Source organism: Pelophylax lessonae (genome assembly GCF_965119305.1).
Source record: "Pelophylax lessonae genome assembly, chromosome: 13".
Taxonomy (NCBI): domain Eukaryota; kingdom Metazoa; phylum Chordata; class Amphibia; order Anura; family Ranidae; genus Pelophylax; species Pelophylax lessonae.
The window spans coordinates 182,239,925-182,262,511 of record NC_138780.1 but is presented as its reverse complement, the minus strand read 5'-3'; the positions used below and the strand labels follow the sequence as shown (position 1 = coordinate 182,262,511).

The window sequence follows — 22,587 nt, the reverse complement described above, 5'->3', positions numbered from 1 at the left end:
ATGAAGAGGATATGGATAAGATCAAGGCCAAGTTGGCAGATATGGAGGATAGATCCAGAAGAAACAACGTGAAGAAGATCAGGTTGATCCCTGAGTTTGTCCAGCAACATGCTCCGTTAGTATGTGGCACAGCTATTTGGCTCAATTATGTCAGACCTATCTGCCCTGGATTTAACGGTAGATAGAATACATCAATTACCCAAGCCCTCTTTAGTAGATAAATAGTTGCGCTAAGTAAAAATCATTAAAAATCTTAAAATATATCAAACAGCCGGTACACTGACCATATACTGATAATATGTTAGAATAATAAAAATGTAAATATGTAGCGCTAAAACGAATGGTTAAAAAAAGTCCATAGACAGTTCATATAAAATTCCAGAGATCCCAGTGAAAAAGGTGCTCAACAACCAGGTCTGAGTGAACCAGTGAAGTAGATCCGCCACCAAGTAGAGTGCCAAAACAGGCTTACCAGACGGATAAGACAAGCAAGCAATCAAGCTGAACCTCTGCTAAGCTGTAGATCACTGTCTCAGGGACTTCATCTTAATCCAACTTCCAACGCCTCTGAAGACGTCATTTGCGTATGACGAAACGCATTGGGCCGCTCCCGATTGGATGCCTTGACGCTCATGTGCAGTAGAGGACAACTGCGGCCATCTTGTCGGCTAAGTCCGGAACCACGCAGGTCGGCGTTTACACGCTATGATACCTCCTTTTCAAATGTGAGTTGTATTCTTATGTGCATTAATAAATGTTTATTGACTACATACTACACTATGAGGAGATTTATCTTGTTTCTATGAGTGGTTCCTGATTTGGTATGACGTTCAGTGTATACACATGAGATTTCCCTCTGGAAGTTTGATTAAGATGAAGTCCCTGAGACAGTGATCTACAGCTTAGCTGAGGTTCAGCTTGATTGCTTGCTTGTCTTATCCGTCTGGTAAGCGTGTTTTGGCGCTCTACTTGGTGGCGGATCTACTTCACTGGTTCACTCAGACCTGGTTGTTGAGCACCCTTTTCACTGGGATCTCTGGAATTTTATATGAACTGTCTATGGACTTTTTTTTTTTTTTTAAAGGTATTTTATTGGTATTTGCATAAAATAAAAAAAAAAACACACAAACAGTAATTCCAGACCAATGACAACGAATAACAGGTACATCAAATAATAAACGATAGCAGATACAAACCAGGAGTACATACCATCCAAACAGCCATCACAATAAAACAGCAAGGAATGGAATCAACAGAAAAATAACCAACCCAAACCCGCCCCCCCCCCTCCCTCCCTACCCAACCATCCGACCATATAGAACCAGAATCTAACAGTAGTACCAGCATAATAGCACATCACACAGGACTAGGCCAATGTCTGACCAACCCCCGTAACATAGGCTCTCCATGGGGACCGCCCAACTACACCTCCAAGGAGCCTGAGACCGAGTTCACCCATACCAACCAAAGCTTGTTAAATTTTTTGGGGCAACCCCTAGCTAGATAGGTAAGTTTATACAGAGGTAGAGCGCCATTGACAATAGAGACCCAAGCCTCCACAGAGGGAGGGTCAGGACTCTTCCACCGTAGCGCAATCAATTTTTTGGCATAAAAGAACAAAATTCTAGTCAGTACCCTCTGAGACTGGCCAAGGCTCTCCTCTGACAAGTTGCCCAGGAGGCACCTATCCGGAGAACAAATATTCGGAAGAGCCAATTTCTCCTCCATTAGACGACAGACCCCTTTCCAAAAGACCTGAATCATAGGGCAGGTCCACACCATATGAAAAAAGTCCCCCCTAGGGGCCTGACATCTGGAACATGCAGCAGAAGGGAGCCTACCCATACAGTGTAGTCTATGCGGAGTGTAATAAATCCTGTGCAAATAATTAAGCTGAATCACCCTATCACCTGCCGCAATAATCCCTTCAAACTGGGATTCCAGTAGTTCATCCCACGCCTCCTCCTCCAACTGTGGCAAGTCCCTGCCCCACCTTTCCCTAATTTTGGCCATCCTACCGTCTCTATCCAGACTGATCAGAGCATAATATCTGGAAATAAGCTTACAGTGATCGTCAGCCAAGAGCTCCTTCTCCAGGCGGGCCACGGCCAGGTGCACCCCTCTAAGACCAAATTGTACCGCCACTGCATGCCTAAGTTGCTGGTACAGGAACCAGCAAGAAGAGGGAACCCCAAGCTCCAGCCTCAAGATTGGGAACGACTTGAACTCATGGCCTTCGAACAGTTGATGAGCATACTTCAGATCAAAGGACGCCCACCTTCGGGGATCAGATAGCTTGTACAATTCAGGGAGACCAGGGTTATACCACAGCGGAGCATTAGGCGAATTATTAAAGGAGGAACCCCCAATACGTTTGTTGCAGATCATTGTAATTTTATATGAAAGCTTCAGAATCTCCGCACCCCCCGACGGATAGGGACCCCTCCGGTATAAGGAGTTGAGAAGGGCCTCATAGGAACCCATCACCGCTGCCGCGGTCGTAACCGCAGCATTGGGGAGGTCCGGGAAGAACCAGGCATGGACATGGGTCAATTGGGCCGCCAGATAGTACGCCTGAAGGTCAGGGACCGCCAGCCCGCCAGCAGTAGCAGGGAGCTGCAGAGTCCGGAGTGATATCCTCGCCGGCTTCCCCCCCCAAATAAACGTTAGTAATAGAGACTCTATAACCCTAAAAAGAGACTTGGGTAGGTACACCGGAGCCTGCCAAAATAGATACAGAAAGCGGGGTAAGTATACCATTTTAAAAATATTGACCCTCCCCATCAAATTCAGGGGCAACTTGGTCCACGTGGACAGCAGTGACCACATGTTTAACCGAGCAACCCAAGGAGCGAGCAACCAAGACAGACACTCCCCTAGCATGAGTAGAAAACGTAGCATGAAAGGTGTACGCCACAAAGGCCCGTTTAAGAGCCATAGTCTTGGAGCCAGTCAAATGAGTCTCTTGCAAAAAAATTATATGCGGTTTGTATTTCTGAATATAAGTAAATACCAAAGCCCTCTTAACACGGTCATTCAGTCCCCTGACGTTCCAGGACAGGAGTGTCAGCGTCTCCTCAGCCATCCGAGCAGATGAGACAACAACAACCCCCGCCAGGGAAGGCAGCGCCCCCACGGGGACCACAGTAGGAGCTCTCCATAAAGGCCTCCGGGAAGTCAGCCAGACAGAGAAGAAGAAAAAAAAAAAGCATACTGGTATAGCACAAAAGTACATAGGTCGGATAAAAGTCCCCAAAAAAGAAAAAGAACAAACCCCTCCCTCCCCCCACCCTGTTCATGACCCCAACTGTCACAAACCTACACCCCAAACCAAACCAAAGGTAGAACCGTAGGAAAAGTACACGAATACTCATAGATCAAGTGGACCTCCGGGGCCACAACAAAGTTCACGGATATGTAGCATCCAGCTTGCAGGAGTATAGAAGCCTCAAACACAGGAGTCCATTGGTTCAAGCAGCCGAGAAAAAAAAATAATAATAATAATAATACAAAGATCAGTGCTCATTAATGTCCCAAAAACAACAAGACTGTGGAAAAGGAACCTGGGCAACAAATCTCCCGAAGCAGTAAAGCCTCCCGGCAAGGGAGGAAGCACAGCACAGTAGGTATCGCATGACATTCAGCAAGGGATTAGGCTCTACCCAGCGAATCCATCCATTGGTCAGCATCAGCAGGATCCAGGAAAAAATGCACTTTGCCTCCGTGCACCACTCTTAGCTTCGCAGGATAAAGCATACTATAGGGGAGATGACGGTCCCGAAGCCTTTTCTTCACTCCCATAAAGGCCGCACGCTGTTTTTGCGTAGAAGCAGAGAAGTCAGGGAATATGGTAATAATACTGTTGTTGAATCTCAGATCAGGAAGGTCCCTGGCTCTGCGCAGGGCCGCGTCTCTATCCCTGAAGTGCAGGATACGTGCCAGTAACGGTCTGGGCCTAGCCCCGGGGACAGGGGCCCTGGAGGGGACCCGGTGTGCCCTTTCGATTGCAAAGAGCGGGGAGAAAGTGTCAGGACCCAGGGACCTACGCAGCCAGTCCATCAGGAAATCCACTGCCTGTCCCCCCTCAGCCCCCTCAGGGAATCCTAAAAAGCGGAGGTTGTTACGGCGCAGGCGGTCCTCCATATCGCCCAGCTTTGCAGCCTGCGCCCTCTGCTCATGCTGTAGATCCCGGATGGCAGCGGGGAGGGGGAAGACATCATCCTCCACAGCGCTAATCCTCTGCTCCGCAGTCGTCACCCTCTGCCTAATTTTACTCACGTCTTCCTTAAGGAGTGAGAAGTCCACACGGAGGGTGTCTATCTGAGACGTCAGGGAGGCCTGGCACCCCTTAATAGCGTCCATGATCTGGCGCAACGTGGGCTCTACCGACCGTCCAGACGACTTGCCACTCGCCCCCCCCGGAAGGCCAGGGGAAGGCGACAGTGCCGGCCACTCACCCCCCTCATCCGACCACGGCAGGAGTGGGCTATTAGAGGCCTCCAGGCCCGGCGACCGCGGGTGGCCGCCATCTTGGGCCTGCTCCGGATGGTCCGAGCTGCAGCCTGCCGGGGACGGGGGCACATCCCTGCCGTATTTTACCATCTCTGTACAGGTCCGGGTGGTTCCAGGAGTAGAAGAGAGGCCGATCCAGGTAAGTATATCGGCGGATGGAGCAGGATTGCTGAAAGGATTAGTCAGTGGCAGCGGAGCTCTCTAGAAACGCTCCTCACATCCCGGAAGTCGGACACGCCCCTCCTATGGACTTTTTTTAATCATTCGTTTTAGCGCTACATATTTACATTTTTATTACTCAAGCCCTCTCACCTCTCAGATAACATACCCAGGGATGTTATTTTGAGGCTGCATTTCTTCCATATCGAGGAGAGACTAATGGCTATATCAAATAAAGATTAGCTCCCTGCTCCCTACTCCAATTTTAATTTTTTGCTGATTTGTCGCAATACACACTCCAAAAGTGCAAAAATCTAAACACTATCTCTCAAAACGCTCAGAAATCATAAGACTGGCTATAAGTGGGGGTTCCCGACTAAACTTATTGTGACAAAAAATGGAACAGATCATTTGGTGGATTCGGTGGATAAGGGAATGGCCCTCTTGATGACATGGGGTATTATCCCTGAGACTCAAACTCACTCTAATCAACCAAGAAGTCCGAATGCAGTTGAACCTAGATGGCACACAGTGACAGCCAAAAACGCTCGTTCACACATGTAGCAAGCTAATGGGCATAATTATCTACTCATGTCCCTGCACAGGAGGAACTCCTCTGATCCGAACTTTTGTTTTTTTCCCCCAGTTGCAAGGGTCAGCGACTATGTGTTGCACCCATGCTAAACCTTTTACAGCTTGGCAGATTGCCGTAGTTAACTATTGTTACTGTTTCATTAAACTTTGCTTACTTATGTTCACAGCCATAAGTCTTATTCTCTTGTCTTCCGTTCTGGATACCGCAGAGCACCAATCCCACAGGGTCGCGAATTGAGTGCACGAATGTATTCCATCCCTTCAAGGTCTGCTAAGCTAACCACAGTATAACCGCACTATATACCGATAATCTTTATTTACTGATTCTAAAATGGCAGTAAACATTCTCACTATTAGCTCTAAAGGCTTAAATCACCCTGCAAAACGCAGGTTTCTCTGGACAGAGGCCTTGCAACAAAATTGTTATATACTGTCCGTGCAAGAGACGCACTTTAGCAGCTCTGCGCCCCCTAAATGCACCCACCCTAAGTTTCCCTTCATATATACAGCAAATGCAAAAGGGAAAAAAGGGAGTTATGGTGGCTACAAGAGTCTCAGTGGCCTTCAAGATCCACAAGGTGTTGCCAGACCCTCAAGGGCGTTATATAGTATTACTACGCGACATCAACTCATCCACTTATACAGTGGCGAATGTCTATGCCCCCAATACCAATCAAATTAGTTTCTTCCACAAGATCATGAGGAAAATCCGCTCAACACAACGAGGCCTGTTGCTAGTTTGTGGGGATTTAAATGTGATTCCTGAACCATTCCTTGACTCCACATCCAAGACTAAAAGGCTTTCACCATCGCTAAAAAATGTGCTGAAGATTTATGAACTATATGATGCCTGGAGATGTCTCAATGCTAATGATAGAGACTACATTTTTTTCCAATAGTCAGAAATTGTATAGCAGGATTGACCTATTTCTAATGCACAAGTGGTTACTGTTTAAGACCAAATCTTGTGTCATCAACAATATCACTTGGTCAGATCATGCCTCGGTTAAGGTAGTAGTGGGGTATTGCTTTCCAGATAGGCTTGCATATATATGGCGGGCTAATCCAAGGCTCTTTCAAAATGCTCTGACCAAGGCTAGAATAGAACAGCAGATACGGGATTTTTTTTAACAGAACCGCGGGTCGGTTGATGATCCATTTATAGTGTGGAATGCCCACAAAGCATTTGTTCGAGGCATTCTTATACAACATGGGGCACGGGCTAAAAGGTTGAGGCAGCAGCAAAACCAAGATCTGACATCAAAAATCAGTACTCTCGAAAATCAAAACAAATTGAATCCCTCTCATACATTGACAGATCTATTAACGAAAACTTGCAATGACCTTAGACTTCTATTCTTAGAGGAATTTAAAAGGACCTCCAGGAGACTCAAGATGTCTTATTACATTAGTGGTAATAGAGCAGGGAAACTATTAGCTAAACGCCTTAAAGGCCATAGATACAAAACTCATATCCCATACATAAACAAATAAAAAAACCAAACAGTTTAATCCTCAAGCAATTGCAGATGCTTTTAACAATTACTATGGTTCGCTGTATAATCTAAAAAACGATCCCAACACACCACAGCCCACTCCAGACTCAATTGAAGCCTTTTAAAACCGTTCAAACTCCCCAAGCTTTCGGACGAACATCTTGAAATTCGTAATTCTCCTATAACTATACCTGAAATCCAATGTATTATAACTTCATTGCCTAATAATAAATCTCCGGGTCCAGATGGCTTTTCTGGAGAATACTACAAAACTTTTCAAACCGTCCTAATCCCTCACCTACTGATGATCTTTGATGCTGCTGCTGCCTTTTTCTCATTTCCTCCAAGAGATAGCCATGATTGTTGCATTGCCTAAGGAACCGACCACACCAAAGAATTTTTACCCCGTATCGTTACTTAATGATCTTAAAATTTATGCCAAATTACTGGCCACTAGACTGGTGGATATATTACTATCCCTTATACATACAGACGAAACAGGCTTTACCAGAGGACGCATGCCATCAGACGCCTCATAAATTTGATTAATCTAGCCGAAAAACGGAAAACGCCTTCTCTGCTCCTAGCTTTGGATGCGGAGAAGGCATTTGTTAGGATTCATTAGGAATTCCAGGCACAAGTTCTTTCCAAATTTGGCTTCGCAGGCCCAATTTACTCGGCCATTATGGCATTGTATTCTAAGCCTTCAGCCAAGGTATATATATCTGGGGCCATGTCAATGCCTCTTGAGATTTCCAATGGGACACGCCAGGGGTGTCCTCTCTCCCCATTGATATTTAATAAACTGATGGAACCGCTATCAACGTACCTACGAACTCACTCCCATATATATATATGGTCTTGTGGTAAACAATACAGACCATATAATTAGCTTGTTCGCTGATGATATCATACAGATGGTCACTAAAGTTGAGTCCTCCCTGGCTTTGGTTCATATGGCGTTAGATAGATTTAATGGTATTTCTTATTACAAAATTAATGCAACAAAATCTTACATTCTTAATTTGGGTGTCCAGAATGTCATTAAGCAAAAATTAGATCAACAGTTCCCATACAAGTGGAAAGAGGATGGAATTAATTAACTGGGCATTACTTTAACCCCTAAAACCAAAGACCTGTTAAATGCAAACTATATTCTCTTTCGGGATACATTCAGGTCTAAGCTAGACAAATTAGTTCAGGTCTGATTGTCATTTACCATTATTATACCTATTTAGGTCACTGCCAATTCCACTACCTAACTCATATTTCAGTAATTTTCAAAGCATATTGAATAAATATCTGTGGAAAGATAAGAAAGCTTGCTGTGCATTTACTAAACGAATTAAACATAGAAAGGTGGGTGGGGTGGGGTGGGGTGGGATGGGCCATGTCCATTTACAAGACTACTATTATGCGGCAATTCTGGCACAATTAAAACACTGGTTCTCTTTGGAGTCCACCTCTTTGTGTGTCTTGAACAGTCCCAAATCCCCAATGGAAGCCCACAGGATGTTTTACTAGCAGCCCCTCATGTACAAGCTCTCGATAGCAAACACCTATAATAGTATCAATCCGCTCCGGGATATATTTATGTAAATACCAACAATGGAGCAAAACTACAACACCACTGAGACTCTCTATGGTGTACGTTTAGTAAACTGAGAAGTTTTCTCTCAGTTCACTTCTTGGCAATTCTCAGAGAAAAATTATCAACTCTGGCACCCAGTTTAGGTGGTCGAGAACTTCAATTCCCAAAGGGTGATCAGAGGAGAATTTTTTTCTCTGAAAACGGCCGTGATCCCTGTATAACTGGGTGGACTGCCTGTAATCTCACGAGATTTTGTGAGATTACAGTGCCGCCAAGTTTTAAAAGTGAAACCAAAGTTTAAAAGCACTCGTAATGACATGTTCTGACACATGAAAACTTACTGAATATCTATCGATCTATACACACACACACACACACACATACACACATATACAGTATACATACAGTGTATATACATATGTACATACAGTATATATATATATATACACCAGTACATACAGTATATATATATATATATATATATATATATATACACACCAGTACATACAGTATATATATATATATATATATATATATATATATATATACCAGTACATACCGTATATATATGTATATATAGTATATGTATATATATATATATATACATACACCTATACATACATACCATATATACATATATATTTTTTATTTTCTTTATTTTGAACCCCCTGGTGCTGATATATAGGAAGAAAGAAGTCTTCTTCCTCTGATCACACAGCTTCTCCCCCTGATTCTCCACCTCTGAGCTGGAGAATCTGGAATGGAGATATTTCAGAATAACGGCTGTGTGATCTTCAGATCTCACTTTTCTAAACTGGCCGTTTGTGACAGAAACGGTCATGTACTGTGATGAGAAGAGAAGAACGTGTTCTCTGCTCCTCATCTCAGCAAACTAAACGGTAACTCATCAGAGATCAGTCGTGATCCTCAGGATCACGGCTTTTCTCTGCATATTAAAAGTACACCTATATCCGTACTATCACATTTGATCCTAGATATGAATCTAAACAATTGGAAGGACAAGGGTATTAATTATTGGAAGACATTAGTGGGTCCAGCACTTAAAACTTTTAGGACCCTACAAATAGAATACAATCTCCTCTCCAGAGAATAATATAAGTACACTCAGATCACCCATCTTCTACACAAGGACAAGTATATGCAGATATCACTACCAACACACCACAACTTTAAATAAAGGCATATCACTAGTTTATTCACACTTGCAAGAGAAATTGGTAGGCGTTAAAAACTTCTTAATGATGGCTTGGGAAAATGAAATTGGGACAGAATACACTACAAAACATTGGATAGAGACCTTAACCACTTGCCGACCAGTCACGTTCACTGTACTGCGGCAAAGTGGTTCGTTATCGTCTGGCGACGTAGACCTACGTCACCAGACATTCCCCTCTCCCGGAGGCTCGCTCCCGCTGTATTCAGTTACAGCGGGAGTCGGGCCAGGGGAGGAGCGGCGGTGATCACCGCTGCTCTTCCCCGATCGTCGGGGAATTGAGTGTGGAGATCCGCCCGCTTGTGTAAACAAAGTGGGCGGATCTCCTAAGTGACAGACAGGGTCAGGTTGCAGGGTTCGGAATAGCTGAACCTGCGATCTGTCCCTGTGTCACTCAGTCACCTCCCCCCACACACGTTAGTAAGCACCAGGCATACATTAACCCCTTGATCACCAATAAAAATTAACCCCTTCCCTGCCAGTGTCGTTTTTACAGTAACAGTAAATATAATAAAACAGTAAATATTGTAATTTTTTCAAAATTTTCGCTCTTTTTTTGTGTATAGCGCAAAAAGTAAAAATCGCACAGGTGATCAAATACCACCAAAAGAAAGCTCTGTTTGTGGGAAAAAAAGGACGGTACGGCGTTGCATGACCGCGCAATTGTCAGTTAAAGTTGCACAGTGCCGAATCGCAAAAAGTGGCCTGGACGTAAGACAGCAAAATCCTCCGGTGGTAAAGTGGTTAAACACCATGTACACCTCTACTAAAAGTGTCAACCTTTGGGAACTACACCAAACAATATTGCTAACGATGGTACTTAACGCCACATCGACTATCCAAAGTTTTCCCACATACATCCCCAACCTGTTGGAGGCTATGTGGACAAACCGGTACCCTTTTCCAAATCCTATGGTCCTGTCCAAAAATACAAATATTTTTGTTACAGATAGAGAAAATGATCATTACACTTATAGGCCTTGACCTGGACTTATCCCCAGGAATGGAGGTTCTATCGTTGGATCTAAATCTAATCTCTGTATCTCATAGAGTAGTGATATCACTGGCTGCACGATTATCTCTACTCAGGCACTGGAAACAAGTAAAAGTCCCAGAGATATTAGAGGTGATCTAAACAACTTATACATATTGCACCTACGAAATTCTATTTTCATTCTCAGTGTGGAAACAAGAGGCAGTCTCAGAATGCTGGGCACCATGGCTTAAGTGGTACTCTGAGAGATTTCATTTCTGATTCTTGTTAACTCTTTCTAAGTCTTGATAAACCTTGTGGGGAACCAATTACTATGCAATATATGATCCAAGCTGGTGCAAGTAATTCTAACCTGAATCTGACTAGTTTTGTTCTTCTGTAAATCCGATAATTTGTTTGTCAATATTTGTTTAACTTGTGGTAAAATTGTATATGCTATTCACACGAAATAGGACAGAGAGTTAGACTCGATTCACACTAGCGCGCCTTGTCAGCCTGACAAGTCGCACTCCCTCGCGGTCCATTGACCGCTACAGGAGCCGTTCTAATAGGAGCGAGACAAGTCGCTCCGACTTAGAAAAAGGGTCCTGTACTACTTAGGGGCGACCTCGGAGCGACTTGCATAGACTTCCATTATGTGAAGTCCCTGCAAGTCGCTCCGAAGTCGTGGTGCATGGGAATGCACAAGTCGCCCCCAAAGTAGTACAGAGTCGTGCCGCCCCAGTGTGAACCGACTCTTAGTGTGACTGGGATTTTGGGAGGTGAACCAGTACATAATGATCATTTTAATTTTTGTACATCCCTCAATTCAAATAATAACATTGAAACAAGGTAACAGATAGCTGGCTTGTCCCCCTTAGCGACACAGTATGTTACCAGATGGGGTGTCAGGATGGATAAGACAGGTCTGCTATACTACAGACTAGGGATCGACCGATTATTGGCAAAGCCAATATATCGAGGGACGATCTGCACTTTCCCTGATATATCGGAATCGGCCACCAAGGTGACCGATATTGCCGATATTTTGGGAAAGTGCTTGTACCGGAGTGATGCCTGCAGCTAGAGGTACCGGCGTCCATAGCCAACAGTCGGCTGTCTTGTGATGACAACCGATGCGACTGAGAAGCGCTCGGCTGTCATTACAAGGAGCCTTCCGTGGCTCGCCCGGGTCACCCGTCCCACCGGGAGACCCGGGCAACCAGCCTGCACGGCCGCCGAAGACCCAATCAAAGCCGCATTTGGCTCTGATAACATGATAATGTTTACTTCTCTGTTTTGTATGTTAAACTCTAATTAAAACATTGAAATATAAAATTTGATATAGAGTTTGTTTAAAAAACATGAGAACAGATTAAGCAGGCCATACACAATAGGATTTATATGTCAATTGCCCCATCCATGCTAAACAGTGTGGATGTAAGAATCCTCCCTGCCAGCTATTGTATCCTGAAAGCCGGTGTAACGTGAGAATTACCTACCCGTGAGAAAAGCCTACCCTCGTCACTTCCGGCCAGGAACAGCTGAGCAGCGCAGCAGTGCGCATGCTCACAGCCCCGGATACCTAATGGAACAACTGAGGAGCTGACTAGTGAGCTTGTGCACTAGTATGAAAAGATCACGGTGTACCGTGAAAAAAACCTACCCACGCGGCGGTTACATAAAACAGCTGTGCTGCAATATGAGTCATCTCCGCTCCTGTCCCTGTCATTTCCCTGACATGGGCTAGTAAATATAAAAGTGGCTCTCGGCTCCGTGATTTAGGTTTGCATACACCCGCCGCTGCTTTAATATTTACTTGCCGAGAGCAGGGAAGTGACAGTGACAGGAGAGGAGATGACTCGTATTGCAGCACAGTTGTTTTAATTTAACCGCTGCATTACATACAGTGCCGTGAACCGGAAGTGACGAGGGGTAGGTTTTTCTCACGGGTAGGTAATTCTCACGGAACACCGGCACCTGCCAGAATACCCAAACAGTGACTGTAGCTGCTTAGATGCAGCCACTGTTTGGTCAACAATCTTCTGCCTGACTCCTTTCATTTTTCAATTGAAGAATTGGCCGACACTTCCACCCACACAGGACCGGGATAAGGGCTGAACAGGAGGGGCAGCTGCCCATAGCACTGTGGTATTATGTGGGGTGGGGGGAGGGAGGCACAAGGGGATTGGGGGCAGGGGATTTGGGTTGAAATTGGGAATTTGGGGGTCAAAAGGGGGTAAGCATTGTTCAAGGAGGGGGAATTTGGGGGGGGGGGGAGGCGCTAAGAGTGATGATTTAGAGGGATATGTGTTGGGAGGGGTGATGGAGGGAAGAAGATTTGTGCATGGAGGGGGGATTGGGGGGGGATTAGTGCTTGGGGGGATTTGAAGTAGGGGGGCAGAAGATGTGGAGAGGTGATTTTTTTTGGGGGGAGGGCATTTGAGCTTGGGGATTTGGGGAACAAATATTTGTGCTGGGGGGGGGGGGGTTTATGCTTGTATGCTTGGAGGTAAGAATACAGATTAATGCTCAGTGGGGGTGGGGGTATTTTTGCTGACGCATAATGCTCATATACCTCTTGGGGGGGGGGGTGCAGTTTTGCATGTTCGTCCTGGGCTCTAGTTGATCTTGTCCCCGCACTGCACCCACGGCTCGAATTTTGGCAGGAACTGGCCAAAATTTGCTCTGTATATGGCCAGGTTTACTTATAAAACATGAATACATGCCTAAGATGTGGACATATTCATACAGACGTATTTAAACTTACAGTATTTACATTTATATTGCATTTTAGTGACTTTTCTATACAGTGCAATAATATACATGTAATACACTTTAATTTCCCTTAGTGGATCACATGCTTATTTTAGATGCATTTAGGTGCCTTATCCTTTGGTTCAGTTCAATGTGATCACATGGAGTGAACTCACAGATATACACTATATTACCAAAAGTATTGGGACGTCTGCCTTTACACACACATGAATTTTAATAGCATCCCAGTCTTAGTCTGTAAGGTTCAATACTGAGTTGGCCCACCCTTTGCAGCTATAACAGCTTCAACTCTTCCTGGAAGGCTGTCCACAAGGTTTAGGAGTGTGTCTATGGGAATGTTTGATCATTCTTCCAGAAGCGCATTTGTGAGGTCAGGCGCTGATGTTGGACAACAAGACCTGGCTCGCAGTCTCCACTCTAATTCACCCCAAAGGTGTTGTGTCGGGTTGAGGTCAGGACTCTGTGCAGGCCAGTCAAGTTCCTCCACCCCAGACTCACTCATCCATGACTTTATGGACCTTGCTTTGTGCACTGGTGAGCAGTCATGTTTGAACCGGAGGGGGCCATCCTCAAATTTAGCCCACAAAGTGGGGAGCATGAAATCGTCCAAAATGTCTTGGTATGCTGAAGCCTTAAGAGTTCCTTTCAGTGGAACTAAGGGGGCTAAGCAGAACCCCTAAAAAACAACCCCACACCATAATCCGCCCTCCACCAAATGATTTGGACTAGTGCATAAAACAAGGTCCATAAAGACATGGATGAGCGAGTTTGGGGATGGAGGAACTTCACTGGCCTGCACAGAGTCCTGACCTCAACCAGATAGAATACCTTTGGGATAAATTAGAGCACAGACTGAGAGCAAGGCCTTCTCGTCCAATGTCAGTGCCTGACCTCACAAATGCGCTTCTGGAAAAATTACAAAAACATTACCAAAGACACACTCCTAAAACTTGTTGACAGCCTTCCTAGAAGAGTTGAAGCTGTTATAGCTGAAAAGGGTGGGCCAACTCAATATTGAACCCTACGGACTAAGACTGAGATGCCATTAAAGTTCATGTGCCTGTAAAGGCAGGTGTCCCAATACTTTTGGTAACATAGTGTAGATCCAGGTCAGCCTAATGGCAGCCATACACATTTCGATAAATGATCAATTTATTTTATGATCGATCCCTCATTAGGAATAATCGATCTATAGTGGACAATCCATTTGACTGGTATGTTACACACATACAGTATGTTTGATAACAGGTAGGATGGGATTGAAGCTTACAATCGAAAATGATCAATTACTTTTTTTGTTTTTACTATGTAATCTTATTTATTTATTGATTAAAATACAATCGTATTGATGAACAAAGTATCTTAATATTGTCAATCAATGCAAAACAATCAATAATTTTCCACCCTGGCCATTTAACTAAGCAAAGCTTACACAGACTGAAAATCGGGCAATTTAGCAGGAATCGGTCGAATTTTGGTCCATGTGTACCACTGCCTATTTAACAAAAAGGTTTCCGTCGTATGGTCATGCTGGAAAACCAGTTGGATCAGCGATTGCAACCAATCGCTGCAGCTCTGATCTGTCTATTCTGATACGGGGAGGGGGGTGGGGGATCCTCCGCTGTCAGAATACAATAGAACAGCGATGTAGATCTCTGTATCAGACGTAGATCTCTGTATCAGTATCGCTCGTGTTGATGCATCGATCTGTCAGGTTTTTTTTTGTTCAACCTCATGGTTGAACGAAAAAATTGATCATATATAGTGGGTACGGAAAGTATTCAGACCCCCTTAAATTTTTCACTCTTTGTTATATTGCAGCCATTTGCTAAAATCATTTAAGTTCATTCTTCTTCCTCATGAATGTACACATAGCACCCCATACTGACAGAAAAACACAGAATTGTTGACATTGTTGCAGATATATTAAAAAAGAAAAACTGAAATATCACATGGTCCTAAGTATTCAGACCCTTTGCTGTGACACTCATATAGTTAACTCAGGTGCTTTCCATTTCTTCTGATCATCCTTGAGATGGTTCTACACCTTCATTTGAGTCCAGCTGTGTTTGATTATACTGATTGGACTTGATTAGGAAAGCCACACACCTGTCTATATAAGACCTTCCAGATCACAATGCATGTCAGAGCAAATGAGAATCATGAGGTCAAATGAACTGCCTGAAGAGCTCAGAGACAGAATTGTGGCAAGGCACAGATACGGCCAAGGTTACAAAAAGATTTCTGCTGCACTTAAGGTTCCTAAGATCACAGTGGCCTCCATAATCCTCAAATGGAAGACATTTGGGACGACCAGAACCCTTCCTAGAGCTGGCCGTCCGGCCAAACTGAGCTATCGGGGGAGAAGAGCCTTGGTGAGAGAGGTAAAGAAGAACCCAGAGATCACTGTGGCTGAGCTCCAGAGATGCAGTCAGGAGATGGGAGAAAGTTGTAGAAAGTCAACCATCACTGCAGCCCTCCACCAGTCGGGGCTTTATGGCAGAGTGGCCCGACGGAAGCCTCTCCTCAGTGTAAGACACATGAAAGCCCGCATGGAGTTTGCTAAAAAACACCTGAAGGACTCCAAGATGGTGAGAAATAAGATTCTCTGGTCTGATGAGACCAAAATAGAACTTTTTGGCCTTAATTCTAAGCGGTATGTGTGGAGAAAACCAGGCACTGCTCATCACCTGTCCAATACAGTCCCAACAGTGAAGCATGGTGGTGGCAGCATCATGCTGTGGGGGTGTTTTTCAGCTGCAGAGACGGGACGACTGGTTGCAATCGAGGGAAAGATGAATGCGGCCAAGTACAGGGATATCCTGGACAAAAACCTTCTCCAGAGTGCTCTGGACCTCAGACTGGGCCGAAGGTTTACCTTCCAACAAGACAATGACCCTAAGCACACAGCTAAAATAACGAAGGAGTGGCTTCACAACAACTCCGTGACTGTTCTTGAATGGCCCAGCCAGAGCCCTGACTTAAACCCAATTAAGCATCTCTGGAGAGACCTAAAAATGGCTGTCCACCAACGTTTACCATCCAACCTGACAGGACTGGAGAGGATCTGCAAGGAGGAATGGCAGAGGATCCCCAAATCCAGGTGTGAAAGACTTGTTGCATCTTTCCCAAAAAGACTCCTGGCTGTATTAGATCAAAAGGGGGCTTCTACTAAATACTGAGCAAAGGGTCTGAATACTTAGGACCATGTGATATTTCAGTTTTTCTTTTTTAATAAATCTGCAACAATGTCAACAATTCTGTGTTTTTCTGTCAGTATGGGGTGCTATGTGTACATTCATGAGGAAGAAGAATGAACTTAAATGATTTTAGCAAATGGCTGCAATATAACAAAGAGGGAAAAATTTAAGGGGGTCTGAATACTTTCTGTACCCACTGTATATTCAGCTTTCGTTTGATCAAATCCAATCTAAATCTACTGGAGGGGATGCTATGTCTGTTAGATTGTTTGTGGAGTCGATCGTTTTATTCGACTTGCGCATTGATTATATAATAAAATCAAAGCCACTATTAAAAAAGAGGCTGAAATTCTTCCGAAGCATGTTAGATTTTCTGAGGAATGACACAAAATTTAGAAATGCTATATTGCAGGCAGACACATGAATGTGAAATGCAGAGCAATTAATAACTTCTGATCGCATCTTTTTAACTATCGATCAAAATCTACTTCCCTGTGTGTGTCCTATCGATCAAATGGGTTGTCGAATATGGATCAGGTATTCATTTTTTGTTCTTCGCACTGGAAAAAGCCTGTTTGATGGCTCATAATGGGAAATTTCTTTTTTATCAGAACTCAGTTAAAACTTAGTTTTACAAGACACCTCAACCTCTTCGTCTCAGGACTTGTAGTACCATACGCTGCTCTATAAGAAACCTCCACTTCTTCATACCAGGACTTGTAGTCCCATACCTTGCTCCAAGGACACTTCTACCTCTTCATACCAAGACTTGTAGTTCCATACCCTGCTCTATAAAACACCTCTACCTCTTCATACCAGGACTTGTAGTTCCATACCCTGCTCTATAAAACACCTCTACCTCTTCATACCAGGCTTGTAGTCCCATAACATGCTCCAAGGACACTTCTACCTCTTCATACCAAGACTTGTAGTTCCATACCCTGCTCTATAAAATACCTCTGCCTCTTCATACCAGTACCATACGCTGCTCTATAAGACACCTCCACTTCCTCATACCAGGACCGGTAGTTCAATTCCTTACCCAATATGACACCACTACCTCCTCTTACCAAGACTTGTAGTTCCATGCCCTGCTCTATAAGACACCTCCACCTCTTCATACCAGGACCTGTAGTTCAATACCCTGCTGTTTAAGACACCTACACCTCTTCATACCAGGACTTGTAGTTCCATACCTTGCTCTATAAGACACCTCCAGCTCCTTATACCAGGGTTTGTAGTTCCATATCCTGCTCTGGAGGATACATCCATACCCTTTTTTTATAAGACACCTCCACCTCTGCATACAGGACTTGTAGTTCCATATCCTGTTCTATAAGACACCTCCATTTCTTACACACCCTGCTTTATAAGACATCTTCACCTCTTCCATATCCTGCTCCATAAGAAATCTACCATCCCATCATACCAGGATTTGCAGTTCCATATCTCTATAAGACACCTTTACGTCTTCATACTGGGACGTGTAGTTCCATACCCTGTTCTATATGACACCTCCACCTTTTCATACCAGGACTTGTAGATTACTACCCTGCTCTGTAGGACACCACCGCCTTTTTTACACCCAGCTTTATAAAAAACCTTCACCTTTTCATAATCGGATATACAGATCCATACCCTGCTCTATAAGACACCTCCACTTCTTCATACCAGGACTTGTAGTTTCCTACCCTGCTCTATAAGACATCTCCACCTCTTCATACCAGGACTTGTAGTTCCATACCCTGCTCTATTAGACGCCTCCACTTCTTCAAACAAGAACCTATAGTTCTAAACCCTGCTCCACAAGACATCTCCAGCTCTTCACACCAGCATTTGTAGCTTCATACCCTTCTCTGTAAGATATCTCCACCTCCTCACACCAGGACCTGTTGTTCCATAGCCTGCTCTACGGGACACCTGCACCTCTTTATACCCAGGCTTGTATTTCTATAACCTGCTCTGCAGGACACATCCATCTCTTTATATCCAGGCTTGTAGTTCCATACTCTGCTCTACAGGACACCTCCACCTTTTTATATCCAGGCTTGTAGTTCCATATACTGCTCTACAGGACACCTTCATACACTGCTCTACAGGACACCTTCATACACTGCTCTACAGGACACCTCCACCTCTTTATATCCAGGCTTGAAGTTCCATACCCTGCTGTACAGGACACCTCCACCTTTTAATATCCAGGCTTGTAGTTCCATAACCTTATCTATGGACACCTCCACCTCTTTATATCTAAGGCTTGTACTTCCATACCCTGCTCTACAGGACACCTCCACCTCTTTATATCCAGGCTTGTATTTCCATACCCTGTTCTACAGGACACTTCCACCTCTTTATATCTAGGCTTGTAGTTCCATACCCTGCTCTACGGGACACCTCCACCTCTTTATATCTAGGCTTGTAGTTCCATACCCTGCTCTATTAGACACCTCCACTTCTTCAGACAAGGACCTATAGTTCTATACCCTTCTCCACAAGACATCTCCAGCTCTTCATACCAGCATTTGTAGTTTCATACCCTTCTCTGTAAGATATCTCCACCTCCTCACACCAGGACCTGTCGTTCCATACCCATCTCTGCGGGACACCTGCACCTCTTTATAGCTAAGGCTTGTAGTTACATACCCTGCTCTACAGGACACCTCCACCTCTTTATATCCAGGCTTGTAGTTACATACCCTGCTCTACGGGACACCTCCACCTCTTTATAGCTAAGGCTTGTAGTTCCATACCCTGCTCTACAGGTCACCTCCACCTCTTTATATCCAGGCTTGTAGTTCCATACCCTGCTCTACGGGACACCTCCACCTCTTTATAGCTAAGGCTTGTAGTTACATACCCTGCTCTACAGGACACCTCCACCTCTTTATATCCAGGCTTGTAGTTCCATACCCTGTTCTACAGGACACCTCCACCTCTTTATATCCAGGCTTGTAGTTCCATACCCTGCTCTACAGGACACCTCCACCTCTTTATATCAAGTCTTGCAGTTCCATACCCTGCTCTACGGGACACCTCCACCTCTTTATATCCAGGCTTGTAGTTCCATACCCTGCTCTACAGGTCACCTCCACCTCTTTATATCCAGGCTTGTAGTTCCATACCCTGCTCTACGGGACACCTCCACCTCTTTATATCTAGGCTTGTAGTTCCATACCCTGCTCTACAGGACACCTCCACCTCTTTATATCCAGGCTTGTAGTTCCATTCCCTGCTCTACGGGACACCTCCACCTCTTTATATCCAGGCTTGTAGTTCCATACTCTGCTCTACGGGACACCTCCACCTCTTTATATCCAGGCTTGTAGTTCCATACCCTGCTCTACGGAACACCTCCGCCTCTATATACCTGGGTCTGTAGTTCCATAACAGCGGAATAGCTGTAAGCTAAAAGTGCCCAATTCTGAAAGATTGTAGTGAGGCTATCCTGTGACTTGTAGTTCCTCAGAAGCTGGAGAAGAACACATTGTGCTGAATTACCTGATCGCAGAAGATGTGACTTTGTCCACCGGTAATGCCCAGCGTGGTCGTGTTGTGGGGGGTCAGCTCTGCTCAGGTACCGGGGGAGATGGCTGGATGTGGTGGAAGCTCCTGGCTCTTGGGATGCCTCCGCTTCACTGCAGGTACTTTAGGTTTCATTGCAGCAATTCAAGTGCTGCTTAAAAACTCAAGTTGCGTTTTCCACACAAACACTCTTCGTCCCCCTTAGCCTGTCTGCAGGGAGAAGGGAGGGAGGGGGTCCCCAAGCAGCCAAGTCTGCCTCACTGAGACCTCAAGGACTGTGCTGCTCACAACAAGAAGGACAGCGGCGCCCTCTTCTGGTCACACCAGGTACCTGTCACAAATGGAAAAATAAATTATATCCAATGCTTAAGAAAACATTTTTTGAAGCTGAGCTTCAGGCAAACGGCTTTCTACATAGCCAAAATACATATAATACATAATACATAAAATACTGTTTTACCTGCCAAAGAAGTTGTATTTCTGTCCATCCAGTCCTGAGATTTACACAGCTCCGCCACGTATCACAGCCCTGTCTGACAAGGCAGGACACCTGACATTTTTCTATTGCATTTGTTACCCAAAACAGTAAAATCAGTCTGTAAATGAGTAGATCATGCTTGTTATACTCACTGTGGAACCTAACAGGTTAATCCTACGCATTGAAAAAAAAGGCTGTTTGATCCTGTCCTCTCTGATCCTCCCCTTCTTCCACTGTCCCCAATCCATCTATTGATAAGACAGAGCCTTTGGAATCACTCTGCACATGCTCAGTTTTGTGTGTATTTCTAGAAAGTTTGTTTTTTTCTTGGGAGGGTGCATGTGATCAGCACAAGGCCAATCAGCACTGTCCAGACAGAGGGACAGGGATCATGTAGTCAGAGGAGAATGGAAACTCCTCCTACAAACTTTAAACAAACACTGATAGAAGTCTCAAGGCTGCTATACTCTGCCGATGAGAAAAGGTATTTAGCAGTTTATATTTAATAGAATAATTGCATTTCCATGTTCTGTGTACTGTGAGCAGGGCTGGTGCTAGACTATTTTACGCCCTAGGCAAGACCAGCTACTTGTGCCCCCCCCCCCCCCCCCGCCCCCAAAAAAATAAAAGGGAAGGGGTTAAAAACTCCCCTGTCATACCCAGTGACCCTGATCTGATGGCTCCTCTATGTTATGCTGTCATACCCAGTGACCCCCATATTCCTCTATGACACACCTGGGGACCCTACTGTCCCTCTATGCCACACCAAGGGACCCCGATGATCCTCCATGTCACACCAGGGACACCTGATGTTCCTCCATGTCATACCCAGAAACCCTGATGTTTTTCCATGTCACACCTGGGGACCCTGATGTTCCTCCATGTCACACCTGGGGACCTCAGTCCCCCATGGCACACCCAGGGAACCAAATTCCTCATTGCACACCTGGTGACCCCAAAACCCTGTTACACCCGGTGACCCCTATCCCCCATGGCACACGTGGTGACCCTGATTCCCGTTCACACCAGGGAACCTCCATGTCACACCCAGGGACCCTGATCCCCTGTTCTGGGGACACTCACTGGGCGGTATGAAGAGAGTGGCCTGCACTCTGCCCTCCTTCACCATGATCCTGCTTATTCCTTCTCCTAGGATGCTCCTCTTCTGGACCACAGTGCTCACCACAGCTCCAACCGGCTCCTGGTGAAGGGAGAAGCAGCAGTCCGAGAACTCCGCATGTCCTTCATCACCAACCTCCTCAGACCATTCTGGTGCCTTGTCGTTTCTGCTCTAGTAAAGGTGCCACCCTCCAGTTTCAAGCTTGGGGTCAGGTTCAGCTCTCCTCCGCTCCCTGCTTAATACCGACCCAGGAAAATGAACGGCTGCCCACCAGCTCAGTGCAGAGAGTCACTTCCTGCCCAGGGTTTACACCATTCAGCTCCAGCCAAAGGGGATCATCATGCAGGCAGCACTCCTGTGGGCTCCCTTATTGCCTCTTGGCCCCCCCCCCCCAACAGTAGTGGAAAGCCAGGGCCTGGTAGTTCAGCCACTGCCCCAGACACCTGGCATCTTCCTCTGTCCATTCTTCCTCCCCCACTGCTGCCCCCTCCCCTCAGCTCACAAGGATCATTCATGATGGACAGAGAGTGCCAACTCATGGCTGCGCCCCTAGGTTGCAATGCGCCCTAGGCGGCTGCCTAGTTTGCCTAGTGGAAGCACCGGCCCTGACTGTGGGAGACCTGGGTTTAGTAACACTTTAAAAACCACTTACAGGTCTAGTCCCTCCTCCTGCCTGTGATTCGACAGTGAATGGAAAAAGCAGCAGACCGATGAGCTTAACTCTGTAACTTGGCTCTCTCCTCCTGTCAGCATGCTTCATGTTAGCATGTCGGAGGTTATTTTTGACCTGCTTTGCATTTTCACATGGAGCTATTTTGCATGAGTGGCAAGCAGTGGAGTAAAAACCCCTAGTATTGGTGCTAGTTTACGCAGTAATATCTCCTAGTATTGATGCCAGTTTATGCAGTAATAGCCCCTGGTAATGGTGCC

At 45.2% G+C, this 22,587-nt stretch overlaps 1 protein-coding gene across 2 annotated transcripts in view; it reads right to left on the bottom strand.

Annotated features, from left to right (window-relative positions):
• The window catches only part of TSHR (thyroid stimulating hormone receptor), a 126,224-nt gene extending 105,977 nt beyond the window's left edge, over positions 1-20,247 (bottom strand). For both annotated transcript variants that reach the window (XM_082242869.1, XM_082242871.1), the window contains exon 1: positions 20,036-20,247. The gene's annotated coding sequence lies outside the window, so the exon portion shown is untranslated. The remainder of the gene's footprint in view (positions 1-20,035) is intronic.
• Between the last annotated feature and the right edge of the window lie 2,340 nt (positions 20,248-22,587).